Consider the following 11,673-nt stretch of genomic DNA (forward strand, 5'->3'; position numbering starts at 1 on the left):
TTCCTACCTACGTCACCTCTGAAAAGCTACTTAAAACCTACTAGGCTTCAGTTTATCTTAAAAAAAACAAAACAAAAACTAAAGCAGGATAATACTACTAAGCACTAAGTTGGTTTCAGGCCATGGGGAAACTGATTGGGCTGGAGCTGAAATTTGGTCAGTGTGTTGTGCAGATAAGATATATAGTGGGATCCCTTGGTTAGAGGTCAGAGCATACAAGATGGGCAGAGAATCACCTAACTTCAGGAACAGGGTATATGAAGGCCAGGCCCCTGGGGCACAGCCAGCCCAAGTCTGCTGTGGTTGGGCAGAGAATAGGAGTTTAGGGCCAGTGGATGGCTACTGCTGCAGCTGAACTGCCTGAGCTCCCCTGACCTAGTGGAGAGTGTGGGTAACCACATGTCATCTCAGTAATTCACTGACATCCAGGGCCTAAGCAACCCAGCCTGAGACCCCTATAACTGAGTTTACCACCAAGGGAGGGAATGTTTGTCTTCCCCCTTCCAGAGACAGCTGAGCTCTTAGGGATCGATGCTGGTGGTGGGCACATAGCTAGGCGTAGTGGTACCTCAGTGGTAGAGCTCCAACTAGAGAGATGGCCAGAGACTAGGACTGCTGGCAATGCCTAGATGGCTGTGGACACTGGGAAACCACTTTCTTGAGGCCTCCCAAGATTATCTTGTGAAGGGAGTTCCTGTGCACATTCCTGCTCAAGCTGGTGAGATCCCAGTGTCAATGTGTACATGAGTCCATTTGTGCCCACCTGCCAGTGAGGGTCCAGGATACCTGGGCAATGCCAGGACTGGAAAGAATCTGCATTGAATTGTTTGAATGTCATCTGGTCCATACTAGATATGTGCTAAATGGGGACTTTACCACATTATCATGGTTTCTTAGTTCTGGGGTGAGTGCACTGAGGCCTCCTGGGATCCTGTTTTATTTTTTGTGTATATGTATATACATACACACACACACACACACACACACACACACACATATTATTGAAGGATAGTCAGTTCACAAGGTTGTGTCAATTTCTGGTGTACAGCACAATGCTTCAGTCATATATGAACATATATATATTTGTTTTCATATTATTTTTCATCGTAAGTTACTGTAATGTATCGGATATAGTTCCCTGTGAGATACAGCATGAACTTGTTTATCTGTTCTATACGTATAAATCTCTTCTTCCCAATTAATCCTTCCCACCCCTCCCCCATGATAACCACAAGTTTGTCCTCTATGTCTGAGAGTCTGTTTCTGTTTTGCAAATAAGTTCATTTGTTTCTTTTTTTTTAAGATTCCACATATAAGTGATATCATAGGTATTTTTCTTTCTCTTTCTGGCTTAACTTAGAATGACATTCTCCAGGTCCATCCCTCTTGCTGCAAATGGCATAATTTTATCATTTTTTATGGCTGAGTAGTATTCCATTGTATAACATACCACTTCTTTATCCAGTCATCTGTCGATGGACATTTAGGTTGTTTCCACATCTTGACTATTGTAAATAATGCTGCTATGAACATTAGAGTGAATGTATCGTTTTGAATTAAGGTTCCCTCTGGATATATGCCCAAAAGTGGGATTTCTGGATCATAGGGAAAGTCTGTTTTTAGTCTTTTGAGGAATCTCCATACTGTTTTCCGTAACAGCGACACCAAATGACATTCCACCAGCGGTGCAGGAGGGTTCTCTTTTCTCCACAGCCTCTCCAGCATTTATCCTTTGTGTACTCCTGAATAACAGTTCTTCTGACTAATGTGAGGTGATATCTCATAGTAGTTTTGATTTGCATTTCTCTAATAATTAATGATGTGGAGCATTTTTTCATGTGCCTATTGGCTATTTGTATGTTTTCACTGGAGAATTGCTTGTTTAGGTCTTCTGCCCATTTTTGGATTGGGTTGTTTGTTTTTTCTTATTAAGTTGTATGAGCTGTTCATATATTCTGGAGTTTAGGCCCTTGTCAGTCTCATGTTTTGCAAATATTTTCTCCCATTCCATAGGTTGTCTCTTTGTTTTGTTTATGGTTTCCTTTGCTGTGTGAAAGCCTGTAAGTTTAATCAGGTCCCATTTGTTTACTTTTGCTTTGTTCTTCTATTGCCTGGGTAGACTGCCCAAGGAGAACATTGCTGAGATTTGTGTTGGAGAATGTTTGGCCTATGTTTTCTTCTAAGAGGTTTATAGTGTCTTGTCTTATGTTTAACTCTTTAAGCTATTTTGAGTTTATTTTTGTGTATGGTGTGAGAGAGTGTTCTAACATCACTGATGCTCATACAGCTGTCCAGTTTTCCCAACACCATTTGCTGAAGAGACTGTCTTTACTCCACTGTATGTTTTTGACTCATTTGTCAAAGATTAATTGATCAAAAGTTTGTGGATTTATTTCTGGGCTCTCTCTTCTGTTCCATTGATCCATATGTCTGGTTTTGTACAAATGCCATGCTGTTTTGATTACTGTAGCTCTACAACATTGTCTGAAGCCTGGGAGGGTTATTCCTACAGCTTTGTTCTTTTTCTTCAGTATTGTCTTGGCAATTCTGGGTCTTTTGTGATTCCATTTAAATTTTAGGATAATTTATTGTAGTTCTGTGAAAAGTGTCCTGGGTTAATATGGATGGGCATTAAAACTGTAGATTGCTTTGTGTAGTATGGCCATCTTAACAATATTAATTCTTCCAATCTAAGAACATGGGATATCTTTCCATTTCTTTAAGTCATATTTAATTTCCTTAGTGTTTTGTATTTCTCCACATATGTCTTTCACTTCCTGGGTCAGACTTATTGCTAAGTATTTTATGTTTTTGGATGCAATTTTAAAAGGGATTGTTTCCTTACTTTCCTTTTCTGATATTTCATTGTTAGTGTAAAGAAATGGCACTGATTTCTGTATGTTACTCTTGTATCCTGCTACTTTGCTGAATTCTTTCATCAGCTCTAATAGTTTTTGTGTGGAGCCTTGAGGGTTTTCTCTATATAGTATCACGTCATCTGCATATAATGACAATTTTACCCATCTCTTCCAATTTGGATCCCATTCATTCCCTTTGTTGTTGTTGTTGTTGTTGTTGTTGTCTAATTGCTCCGGCTAGGACTTGCAATACTATACTGAATAGAAGTGGTGAGAGTGGGCATCCTTGTCTTGTTCCAGATCTTAGCAGGAAGGCTTTCAGCTTTGCACCATTGAGTGTTATGCTGGCTGTAGGTTTATCATAAGTAGCTTTTATTATGTTGAGATATGTTCCCTCTGTACCCACTTTGGTTAGATTTTTTATCATAAATGTTCAATTTTATCCAATGGTTTTTCTGCACCTATTGAGATGATCATGTGATTTTTGTCCTTTCTCTGTGGTGTATCACATTGATTGATTCATGTATGTTGAAATATCCTTGTGTCCCGGGGATGCACCCAACTTGATCATGGTGTATGACCTTTTTTTACATGTTGTTGGATTCTGTTTGCTAATGTTTCGTTGAGGATTTCTGCATCTATGCACATCAATGATATTGGCCTATAGCTTTCTTTCTAGGTAGTGTCTTGGTCTGGCTTTGGTACCAGGGTGATGGTGGCTTCATAGAATGAATTTGGAAGCATTTTCTCCTTTTCAATCTTTTGGAAGCGTTTGAGGAGGATTGGTATGAGCTCTTCTTGGTATGTTTGGTAAAATTCCCCAGTGAAGCCGTCTGGTCCTGGACCTTTGTTTGCAAGGAGGTTTTTTTATTGTTGATTCTATTTCACCTCTAGTGATTGGTCTGTTCAAATGATCTATATCTTCTTGGTTCAGTTTTGGTGGACTGTTTGTTTCTAGAAACTTGTCCATTTCTTCTAAGTTGTCCAGTTTTTTTTTTTATTGCCATACAGGTGTTCGTCTGGGATCCTTCTGGCTACACAAGGAGTGCGCCAGGCAGATGGTCAGGAAGAATGATGAGAACACTGCTTCAAGGCTTATTGCCAGACCGCTAAGTCCTGAGTCAGCTAAGCAGAAAAGGTGAAATGTGTCACACGAGGAGATATGATGACAGAAGCAGAGTTTGGAGCAATGTGCTTTGAGGATGGTGGAAGGGGCCATGAGCCAAGGAATGTGGGAGGCCCCTAAAAAACCAGAAGAAGAAAGGAAACATTCTTCTCTAGAGCCTCCAGAAGGAACGTGCCTGGCCAGCACCTATGTTTTAGACCTTTGACCATCAGAAACCTAAGATAATAAATTTCTGTAATTTTAGCCACCCAGTTTGAGGTTTGTCTCAGCAGCCCCAAGAGGGTCATACATGGGGCTTCTTGGAGATAGGGAATGTGCCAACATCCTCTCAGCTCCTCCCCTCTGTGGTCCCTGCCTGGAGTGCTCTCAGCCCTCCCCACAGTGTACCCACTCCTGGTTGCTCAAGGCCAGGGGAAGGCCTGGTCCTTGTCCACTCCAGGCCTCAAAGATTCACGCAGATGAGTCACATGGTTGCCAATAGTATGATGGATTCTGGGCCAGTCATGGGGAGATGGGAAGGGTTCCAATAGTCTCCTGGCCCCTGGGGAGCTCTCAGAAGCCAGAGGGAACCCCAACACTAATATTTCCCATGCGAAGTGAGCTGTGGTTTGCACTGCTGTAGAGACACAGCCAACTGTGTGTGTGTGTGTGTGTGTGTGTGCGCACGTGCGCGCGCAGGCACAGACACACTTGCATGTGTGTGTTGAGTGGGCCAGGCAGTGGAATCCACCTTGAGTGACAGGAAGGTCTAAGACAGGCCCAGAACAGGTACAATTAAGATAGAGGGGGGCAGACCAGGCCAGGAGAATGAAAGCCAACACTTGTCAAGCACCTACTGAGTGCCAGACACAGCTCGCAAATTGTTATAGGAACCTTATTAAGTGGAGGCTGTTAGCGACCCCATTTCATGGGTGAGGAAACTGAGCTGAGGCCACAATCCCAGTAAACAACAGATTAATGGCTGGAACCAGGCCCGTCCTGCCCCACAGTCTGAGTGCTGAGTGCCCCTGTGGCCCTTCTCTCCTCAGACCTGTTTCTGGGGGCCCTGTGCAGGGGGAGGGACACTTTAGGGGAGAGAAGAGAGCCCCGGGTTGGAGGGTGGGCGCCAGAGCAGGTGACGTGGCAGAAGATGAATCTAGGTGGGCTTGGGTGACAGAAAGGCTGAGGGAGGCAGGAGGGGGTCACCTGCTGGGACTCCTGGGTGTCCAGCTCAGTGGTGTCCTCAAGCCGGGGGGAACTAGAGGAGCAGCGAGGTTGAGGGCCACTGTGCATGTCCGGCGGGCAAGCAGACAGAGGGCTCCAGCCCTGCGCTCCATGGGCTTGACCTCTGTAGGGGAGGGCAGGTGGGGGACAAGGCTGGAAGTGGGGTCCAGGGTGACAGCCAGATGGGGACTTGGGAGGCTGAGTGCTGAGCCCTTTGTTTCACCTCTAGGTGCAGCTGACTCCGTCAGAAGGACAGGCCAGGCCAGACAGTCAGAAAGCCCACACCACTGGATAGGGCCTGGGCACCAGGAAACCTGGGTCCGCCTCCTACCAAGGGGGCAGGTGGCCAAGCTTCCCCCTCGGGCTCAGCAGCTCACTGGGCCATCATGGAACCTGCCATCAGCGCGGCCCTCCCATGGGCCAGGCGCACCTCACCCCTCCCGTGTGGGTGTCCTGGGGTGCCACAGCATATCACCCCAAACTGAGTGACTCTGCAAACAACAGAAATGCGACCCCTCATGATTCTGGGAGCCGGAAGTCTGACACCAAGCGTCTCTGTGTCTGTCTCTGTTCCTATAAGAACACAAGTCATTGGATTCAGGGCCCACTGCAAATTCAGAGTGGTGTCATCTCGAGATTCTTATCTAGTCACATCTGGAAAGCCTCTATTTCCAATACAGGTCATATTCTGAGTTTCCAAGTGGATACAAATTTAGGGGACATTATCCAACTCATTGCACTATCCTTTCCATAATGCCACGAAGGAGGCCTCCGAATCCCACACTGCAAACGAAGACACAGGCTCAGGAGGTGAAAAGACCGCTGGAGGTCACAGGGCAGGGACACGTGGCAGAGCAGTGTCTCTAACTCCAGAGCCCAACACTCTCCCCTCCACCCCACGGTGCCGTCTGTGTGAAAGATGTGATGTGAGCATGGGAGGCTGGGCCCTGTCCCTGTGGGGGAGGCAGTGGGTTTGGAGTCAGGTTGGACTGCCTTGTTTTAGGGTACCACTTTCCTTCTCTGGGCCTGTCTGCCCACTTACAACATGGGGCACGACAAAGAGCAGAAAGAGAGCTTCACACTCCATATAACCAACAGCGGACTCATATCGGAATATAGAAAAATATACAAATATACCAAGAGCCCCTCAAGGAAAAGACAGACAGCCCAAGAGGAAGATGAGAGGGGAGAGAACTGGAAGGGAAGCTTTACAGAAGAAGACATCCAATGACAATAAACATACGAAAATACATTTAATGAAAATGAAGATTAAAACCACAATAAGATATCAAAATGAGAAAAGACGGAAAGTGCCAAGTGTCGGCGAGGACACAGAGCCTCACCCACTGCTGGAGGGGGGCCTGTGGCAAGCACTTTGGAGGTGTCTGGTAGCATCTGCCAGAGCTGAACACACGCATACCTCTTCATCCAACAGTTCTCCTCATGGGCTTCTATGGAATGGACTATATGAAACATTTGGAAGCGAAATGAAACGGACAGCTTGGAAACTGCTAGAATACCCATCAGAAGCAGAACTGACCACAGAATTCAGTGCCTCCAGCAGAGTCCTGGAAGGCGACGAGGATGAACAAACTAACTATAGGCAGCAGCAGGCATGCAGCTCACACACAGAATGTGACCATGAAAGACTGACAACTGGAAATAAATGCTACTTACAGAAAACCCATGATCTAATCTGAGGTGTTGCAAGTGAAGGTGGCGGTTTCCCCTGAGTGCTGGTGACTGGAAAGGGACACGAGTGGGGCCCCGGGGTGTTGGTCACATGTTGCGTCACTATGTGAAGATTCGCCCACCACTCACCTATGACAACACTATGAATATACTTTTTTGTAAGTATGTTACACCTCAATCAAAACTGTAAAATAGGCCTCAAAAACAGACGCTGTCTGAGGTCCTGCCAGTAACGCCCTCAGGGACAATGGGCTCAGGAAGGGGCAGCCGGGGAAACGCTGCCAAGGGCTGGAGCCCCGGGAAGACACGGAGAGGGAGGAAGCAGGACGTCCTGGGGGTCTCCACAAGGAGAGCAGAGGCAACACCCCCCCATCCCCAGGGAAACTGAGGCCCTGAGAACACGCAAGGGAGGAACAGAAATGGCCTCACTCACGCAGCAGATGGCCTTTCCTGTCGAGAAGTCCCCAGCACACAGCATCTCCTCATGCACAGAGTAGTTCCTGCCTTGGCCAACTCTTTGTTCATATAACATATTGCAGAACTTGTTCTCAACGAGGCCCACCTTCCCCTCCTGGAGACGGAAGGGCTCGAGCAGAGGCCCTGCGAGGACGAGGAGGAGTTGAGTGAACGGTGCTGCAGCTCAGCTCTGGGCTGCTCCGCGCTCCCCGCTCCTCCTCCCTGCTCGCCGCTGCGCCCCGAGCCCAGGGTTGTCTCGGCACAGCTGGGTCTGCAGCGCTGTTCCAGTTCTACCTCTGCCTAAGAAGCCCCCTCCTGTTTCCTGAACTCCTCCAAACTCAACCTATTCCCTCTACCTCCCTCATGGCAACAGACCACACCTCTTCTATTCCGCAAATCCCAACACATACCCTACCCAGGCGATCAGCAACCACTCACCAGCCTTCCTACCCTTTCTCAAACCATCCCATCCATTCTCCACTTGTCTATCACTAACCTTTCCTTCTACCCACCAATCCTCCCTCCATCTACCTAGCTCTCCTTTTGTCCTGTTCACCCACTCACCCTTCCATCCATTTGCCCATCCACCCATCTTTTGACCCATCTCTCCATTCTCCCCTCCACCTACTGATGTGTCCACTCACTCCATCTGTCTGCCCACCATCCTCTCACCTACGCACCCCCCATCTTCCCTTCCCCTCACTCATCCTCCCCCCTCCCCCTCCCCAATCCATCCTCCCATCTGCTCACTCCCTTATTCATCTGTCCTCGTGTTTAGTGTCTTTTAGACACTAGTGATACAGAGGAACATACTCAGTTGGGGGAGACGGGGAAGTGAAGTGAATAGTAGAATGATTTTAGATCTAATAAGTGGTGTAAAGGCAACAGGGAGCTGTGGTGTTAGGGGTTGTCTATTTTAGCTCATGTGATCCAGTAAAACTCCTCAGAGGAGGAGCCGAGTTGTTCATGTAAAGGAATGAGTCCTGCCAAGATGAGCAAGTCGTGCCCAGGAGAGCAGGGAGAGCAAGCGGGGCCGGGAGCCCAGCCTCGGCGACGGCCCGATCAGGGAGTGGCTGTGGCACATTCACAGAAGGAAGGAGGCCTGCGGCTGGGCGGGCAGGCACGAGCAAGGGACGCAGCAGGAGATAAGCACAGAGGGATGGAGGCTGTTATGCAGAGCCGAGGTAGGGCGTCTGGACCTTTTTCGAAGCATAAGTGAGGAGGCACTGAGGGTAGTGAGCAGGGGACTGGCACGACCCCTGCTCTGAAGCAAACATTCAGCTGGTGGGGACTAAAGCAGAGCACACAGGGTGGAGCTGGAGACCGGTCTGGAGGTGCAGGCAAGAATGACGGTCTCTAGGACCCAGGGGCAGCAGCAGAGCACCTGCCAGGGCCAGGCCCTGGGCACAGGCTGGGACATTAAACCAGCAAGACAGGGTCCCTGCCCTCAAGGGGAAGCAGTCTCTGTGTGTGTATTTGTGGATGTGAGCATGGTGTGCTGTGTTGGTGTGAGTATTTGTGTGTGTGTGTGTGTGTGTGTGTGTGTGTGTGTGTGTGCATGTATGGTGTGGGAATACTGGGGACCTGGTTGTCCTATGACAGGGAGAGTTACTGACACACTAACAGGTGCATCCTACCCAGTGAAGATACGGTCCATCCAAAATGCCTGCAGCACCTCTGCTGAGAAACACTGTACCAAATAATTACAAATATATGTGCTTTTTCCACTTAATTTTGCACTGTACGCATTTCCCCAAACCATGAACATTCCTTTCTTTAATAAAGACTCTTGCTTATAAATCTTTGCCTACACTTCTCCTTTTTCAACCCTAAAAAACACAAACTTTTTCCTGCATTATTCAGTTCACCGAATAAGCCTACAAAGTAGATAGTTGACCTGTGTTGGAAGGACAGCACAGCGAGCTTCAGAGAGGCCAAACACTCTCAGGTCATAATTATTCTAAGTTGATCCTGCAGGCTCAGAGGTCAGAGGTCAGAGTTCATAAATGTGTTTTCTCTCCAGTTTTCCTAAGTGCCTCCTATGGCAATGGGAAATAGGAGTGTTTGTCAGTGGCTTGGAATGGTCCAGGCCCCAGCCATGACTTCTGAGTTGAATCAAGTCATCTGACATCCATGGTTGATTAAAATCTTGGAGTCAAGCCTTAGAAAGACTCCAAGAACCCAATTCTTGAGTCCAAAACTCAGATTCCCAGACTTGCGGAGATCTGGACTCAGAGAGCACTGAAGCTTTAGGATCACACACTTTCAGAACTAGAACTAGACTAGTCCGGTCCTCTGGAAATGAGGCACGGCAAGCCAAGGTCCAGCGGCCACTTTGCCTGGGGACCCCTCTGTCCTTCTCCCCTCCCTGCCCCTCCTCCCCACCCTCATCTGCCCCCTGGCCTCTCCCATGCCCCCTTACTTTCCTCACTGAGCATGCCCCAGCCCGTTATCCAGCAGGACGAGTTACTGGGCAGCTGCATGCCAGGAGCTGGGAGGCAGGAGGGGATGATGTGGGAGGTGACGTTCACAGGAAAGAGCAGCTGCAACATGGCTATGTCATTCCCAAAAGGGTGAAATTTATCAAAGTCTGGGTACACGATAATCTGGCTCACAGGTAACTTCTGGGTGTGCCTGGTGTGCTGGTACAGCTGGGTGTTTCCTAACAAAACCCGGTAGTTCTCCAGGACGTGAGATTTTCTGCACGAGGAAGGGTGTGTGGTCACCATCATGTCTGAATGTGAGCCAGCTCTCTTTCCCTGCATCCTCATCTAACTGCCCACCCCTCTACCCACCAGGATGCCAGGCGGCTTTTGTCTCCCCATTTCTAATGGTCAGGAGCCCTTCTTTCTTGAGGCTAATTGATACTCTACTTACAACGTCAGCATATGGCTTCTCCATCACACCCATGAATTGTCAATGAAGTTAGATGACTGCCTAACACCATACACAGAAATAAACTCAAAATGGCTTAAAGACTTAAACAGAACACCAGAATCTATAAACCTCTTAGAAGAAACCATAGGCAACACATTATCTCACATACATCTCAGCAATGTGCTCCTAGGGCAGTCTACCCCAGCACCAGAAAGAAAAGCACAAGCAAACACACACATGGGACCTAGCTGAGCTCACAAGCTTCCGCACCGCAAAGGGAACCATAAGCAAAACAAAAAGACAACCTACTGAATGGGAGAAAATATTTGCAAACGATTCGACTGACAAAGGCTTAATTTCTAGGCTACATAATCACCGCATACAACTTAATAACCAAAACACAAACACCCCAATCCAAACACGGGCAGAAGACCTGAACACGCATTTCTCCAGTGAAGACAAACAAATGGCCAACAGGCACACGAAAACAATGCTCAATATCTCTCCTTATCAGAGAAATGCAAATCAAAACTAGGAGGTATCACCTCACACACACAGTCAGAAAGTTCATCATTCAACAAAAGTTCACAAAGAAGAAACGCTGGAGAGGCTGTGGAGAGAAGGGGGCCCTCCTACACTGTTGATGGCAATGCAGTTTGGCGTAGCCGCTGTGAAAAACAGTTTGGAGATTCTTCCAAAGACTAACTAAACCTAAACTTGACAAAACATTTTGATCTCGGGGGCAGACCGACATGTTCCCAAAAGCCCTGGCCTCGCCGTTATTCCATCCTGGAGGGTCCAGGGCGGCCTGCAGTCGCCAGGCAGGCCCACCTAAGCAGGAAGGCCATGGCCTGAGGGCCAGTCGGAGGTGCTCCAAGGCCAGTCCGGCGCCCTCCCACCTCCCGAGACTGCTCCCGCTTTCCCAAACCCACGTGTGAGCAGCGATGAAGACACCGGGGTCCAGTGACTACTAATGGCGGGGGCGATGTACCACGAACCAGGGCGGCGGCCCCGGACCCACCTCAGGGGCCTAATGGGCCGCGCGGCCCAGGCCTCACCTCCACAGCCCTCCTTGTGCGCCTCCCCCGCGCAGCCCAGGCCGCAACCCACCGGCTCCCCAACCTGCGCGCCCCCACCAGCGCCCCCTTACCTGCCAGGTGACAGCAGCAGCAGAGGTGAAGGCACGAGGCGGCCCGGGCCCCGGGCCGTGTTCCTCCTCGGGGAGCTGGTCCAGGAGCACCCGGCTCTGGTCCAGCTCTACCCGGCTCTGGTCCAGCTCCCGCACACTCTGGGCGGGCTCCTGCGCCCTCGCGCGTGCGTGCGCGCGCCTGCACTTGCCCCCCCACCCCCCGCCCCTCCCACCGGTAGCGGGAACGCTCGGGCTGGGGCTCCCGCACTACGAGACAAGGCCAGTGCCTCCGAGAGGGGCCGAGCCCCTCTGTTTCTGTTGGTTATTTATCC

This window comes from Vicugna pacos, chromosome 12, assembly GCF_048564905.1.
Source record: "Vicugna pacos chromosome 12, VicPac4, whole genome shotgun sequence".
NCBI lineage: Eukaryota > Metazoa > Chordata > Mammalia > Artiodactyla > Camelidae > Vicugna > Vicugna pacos.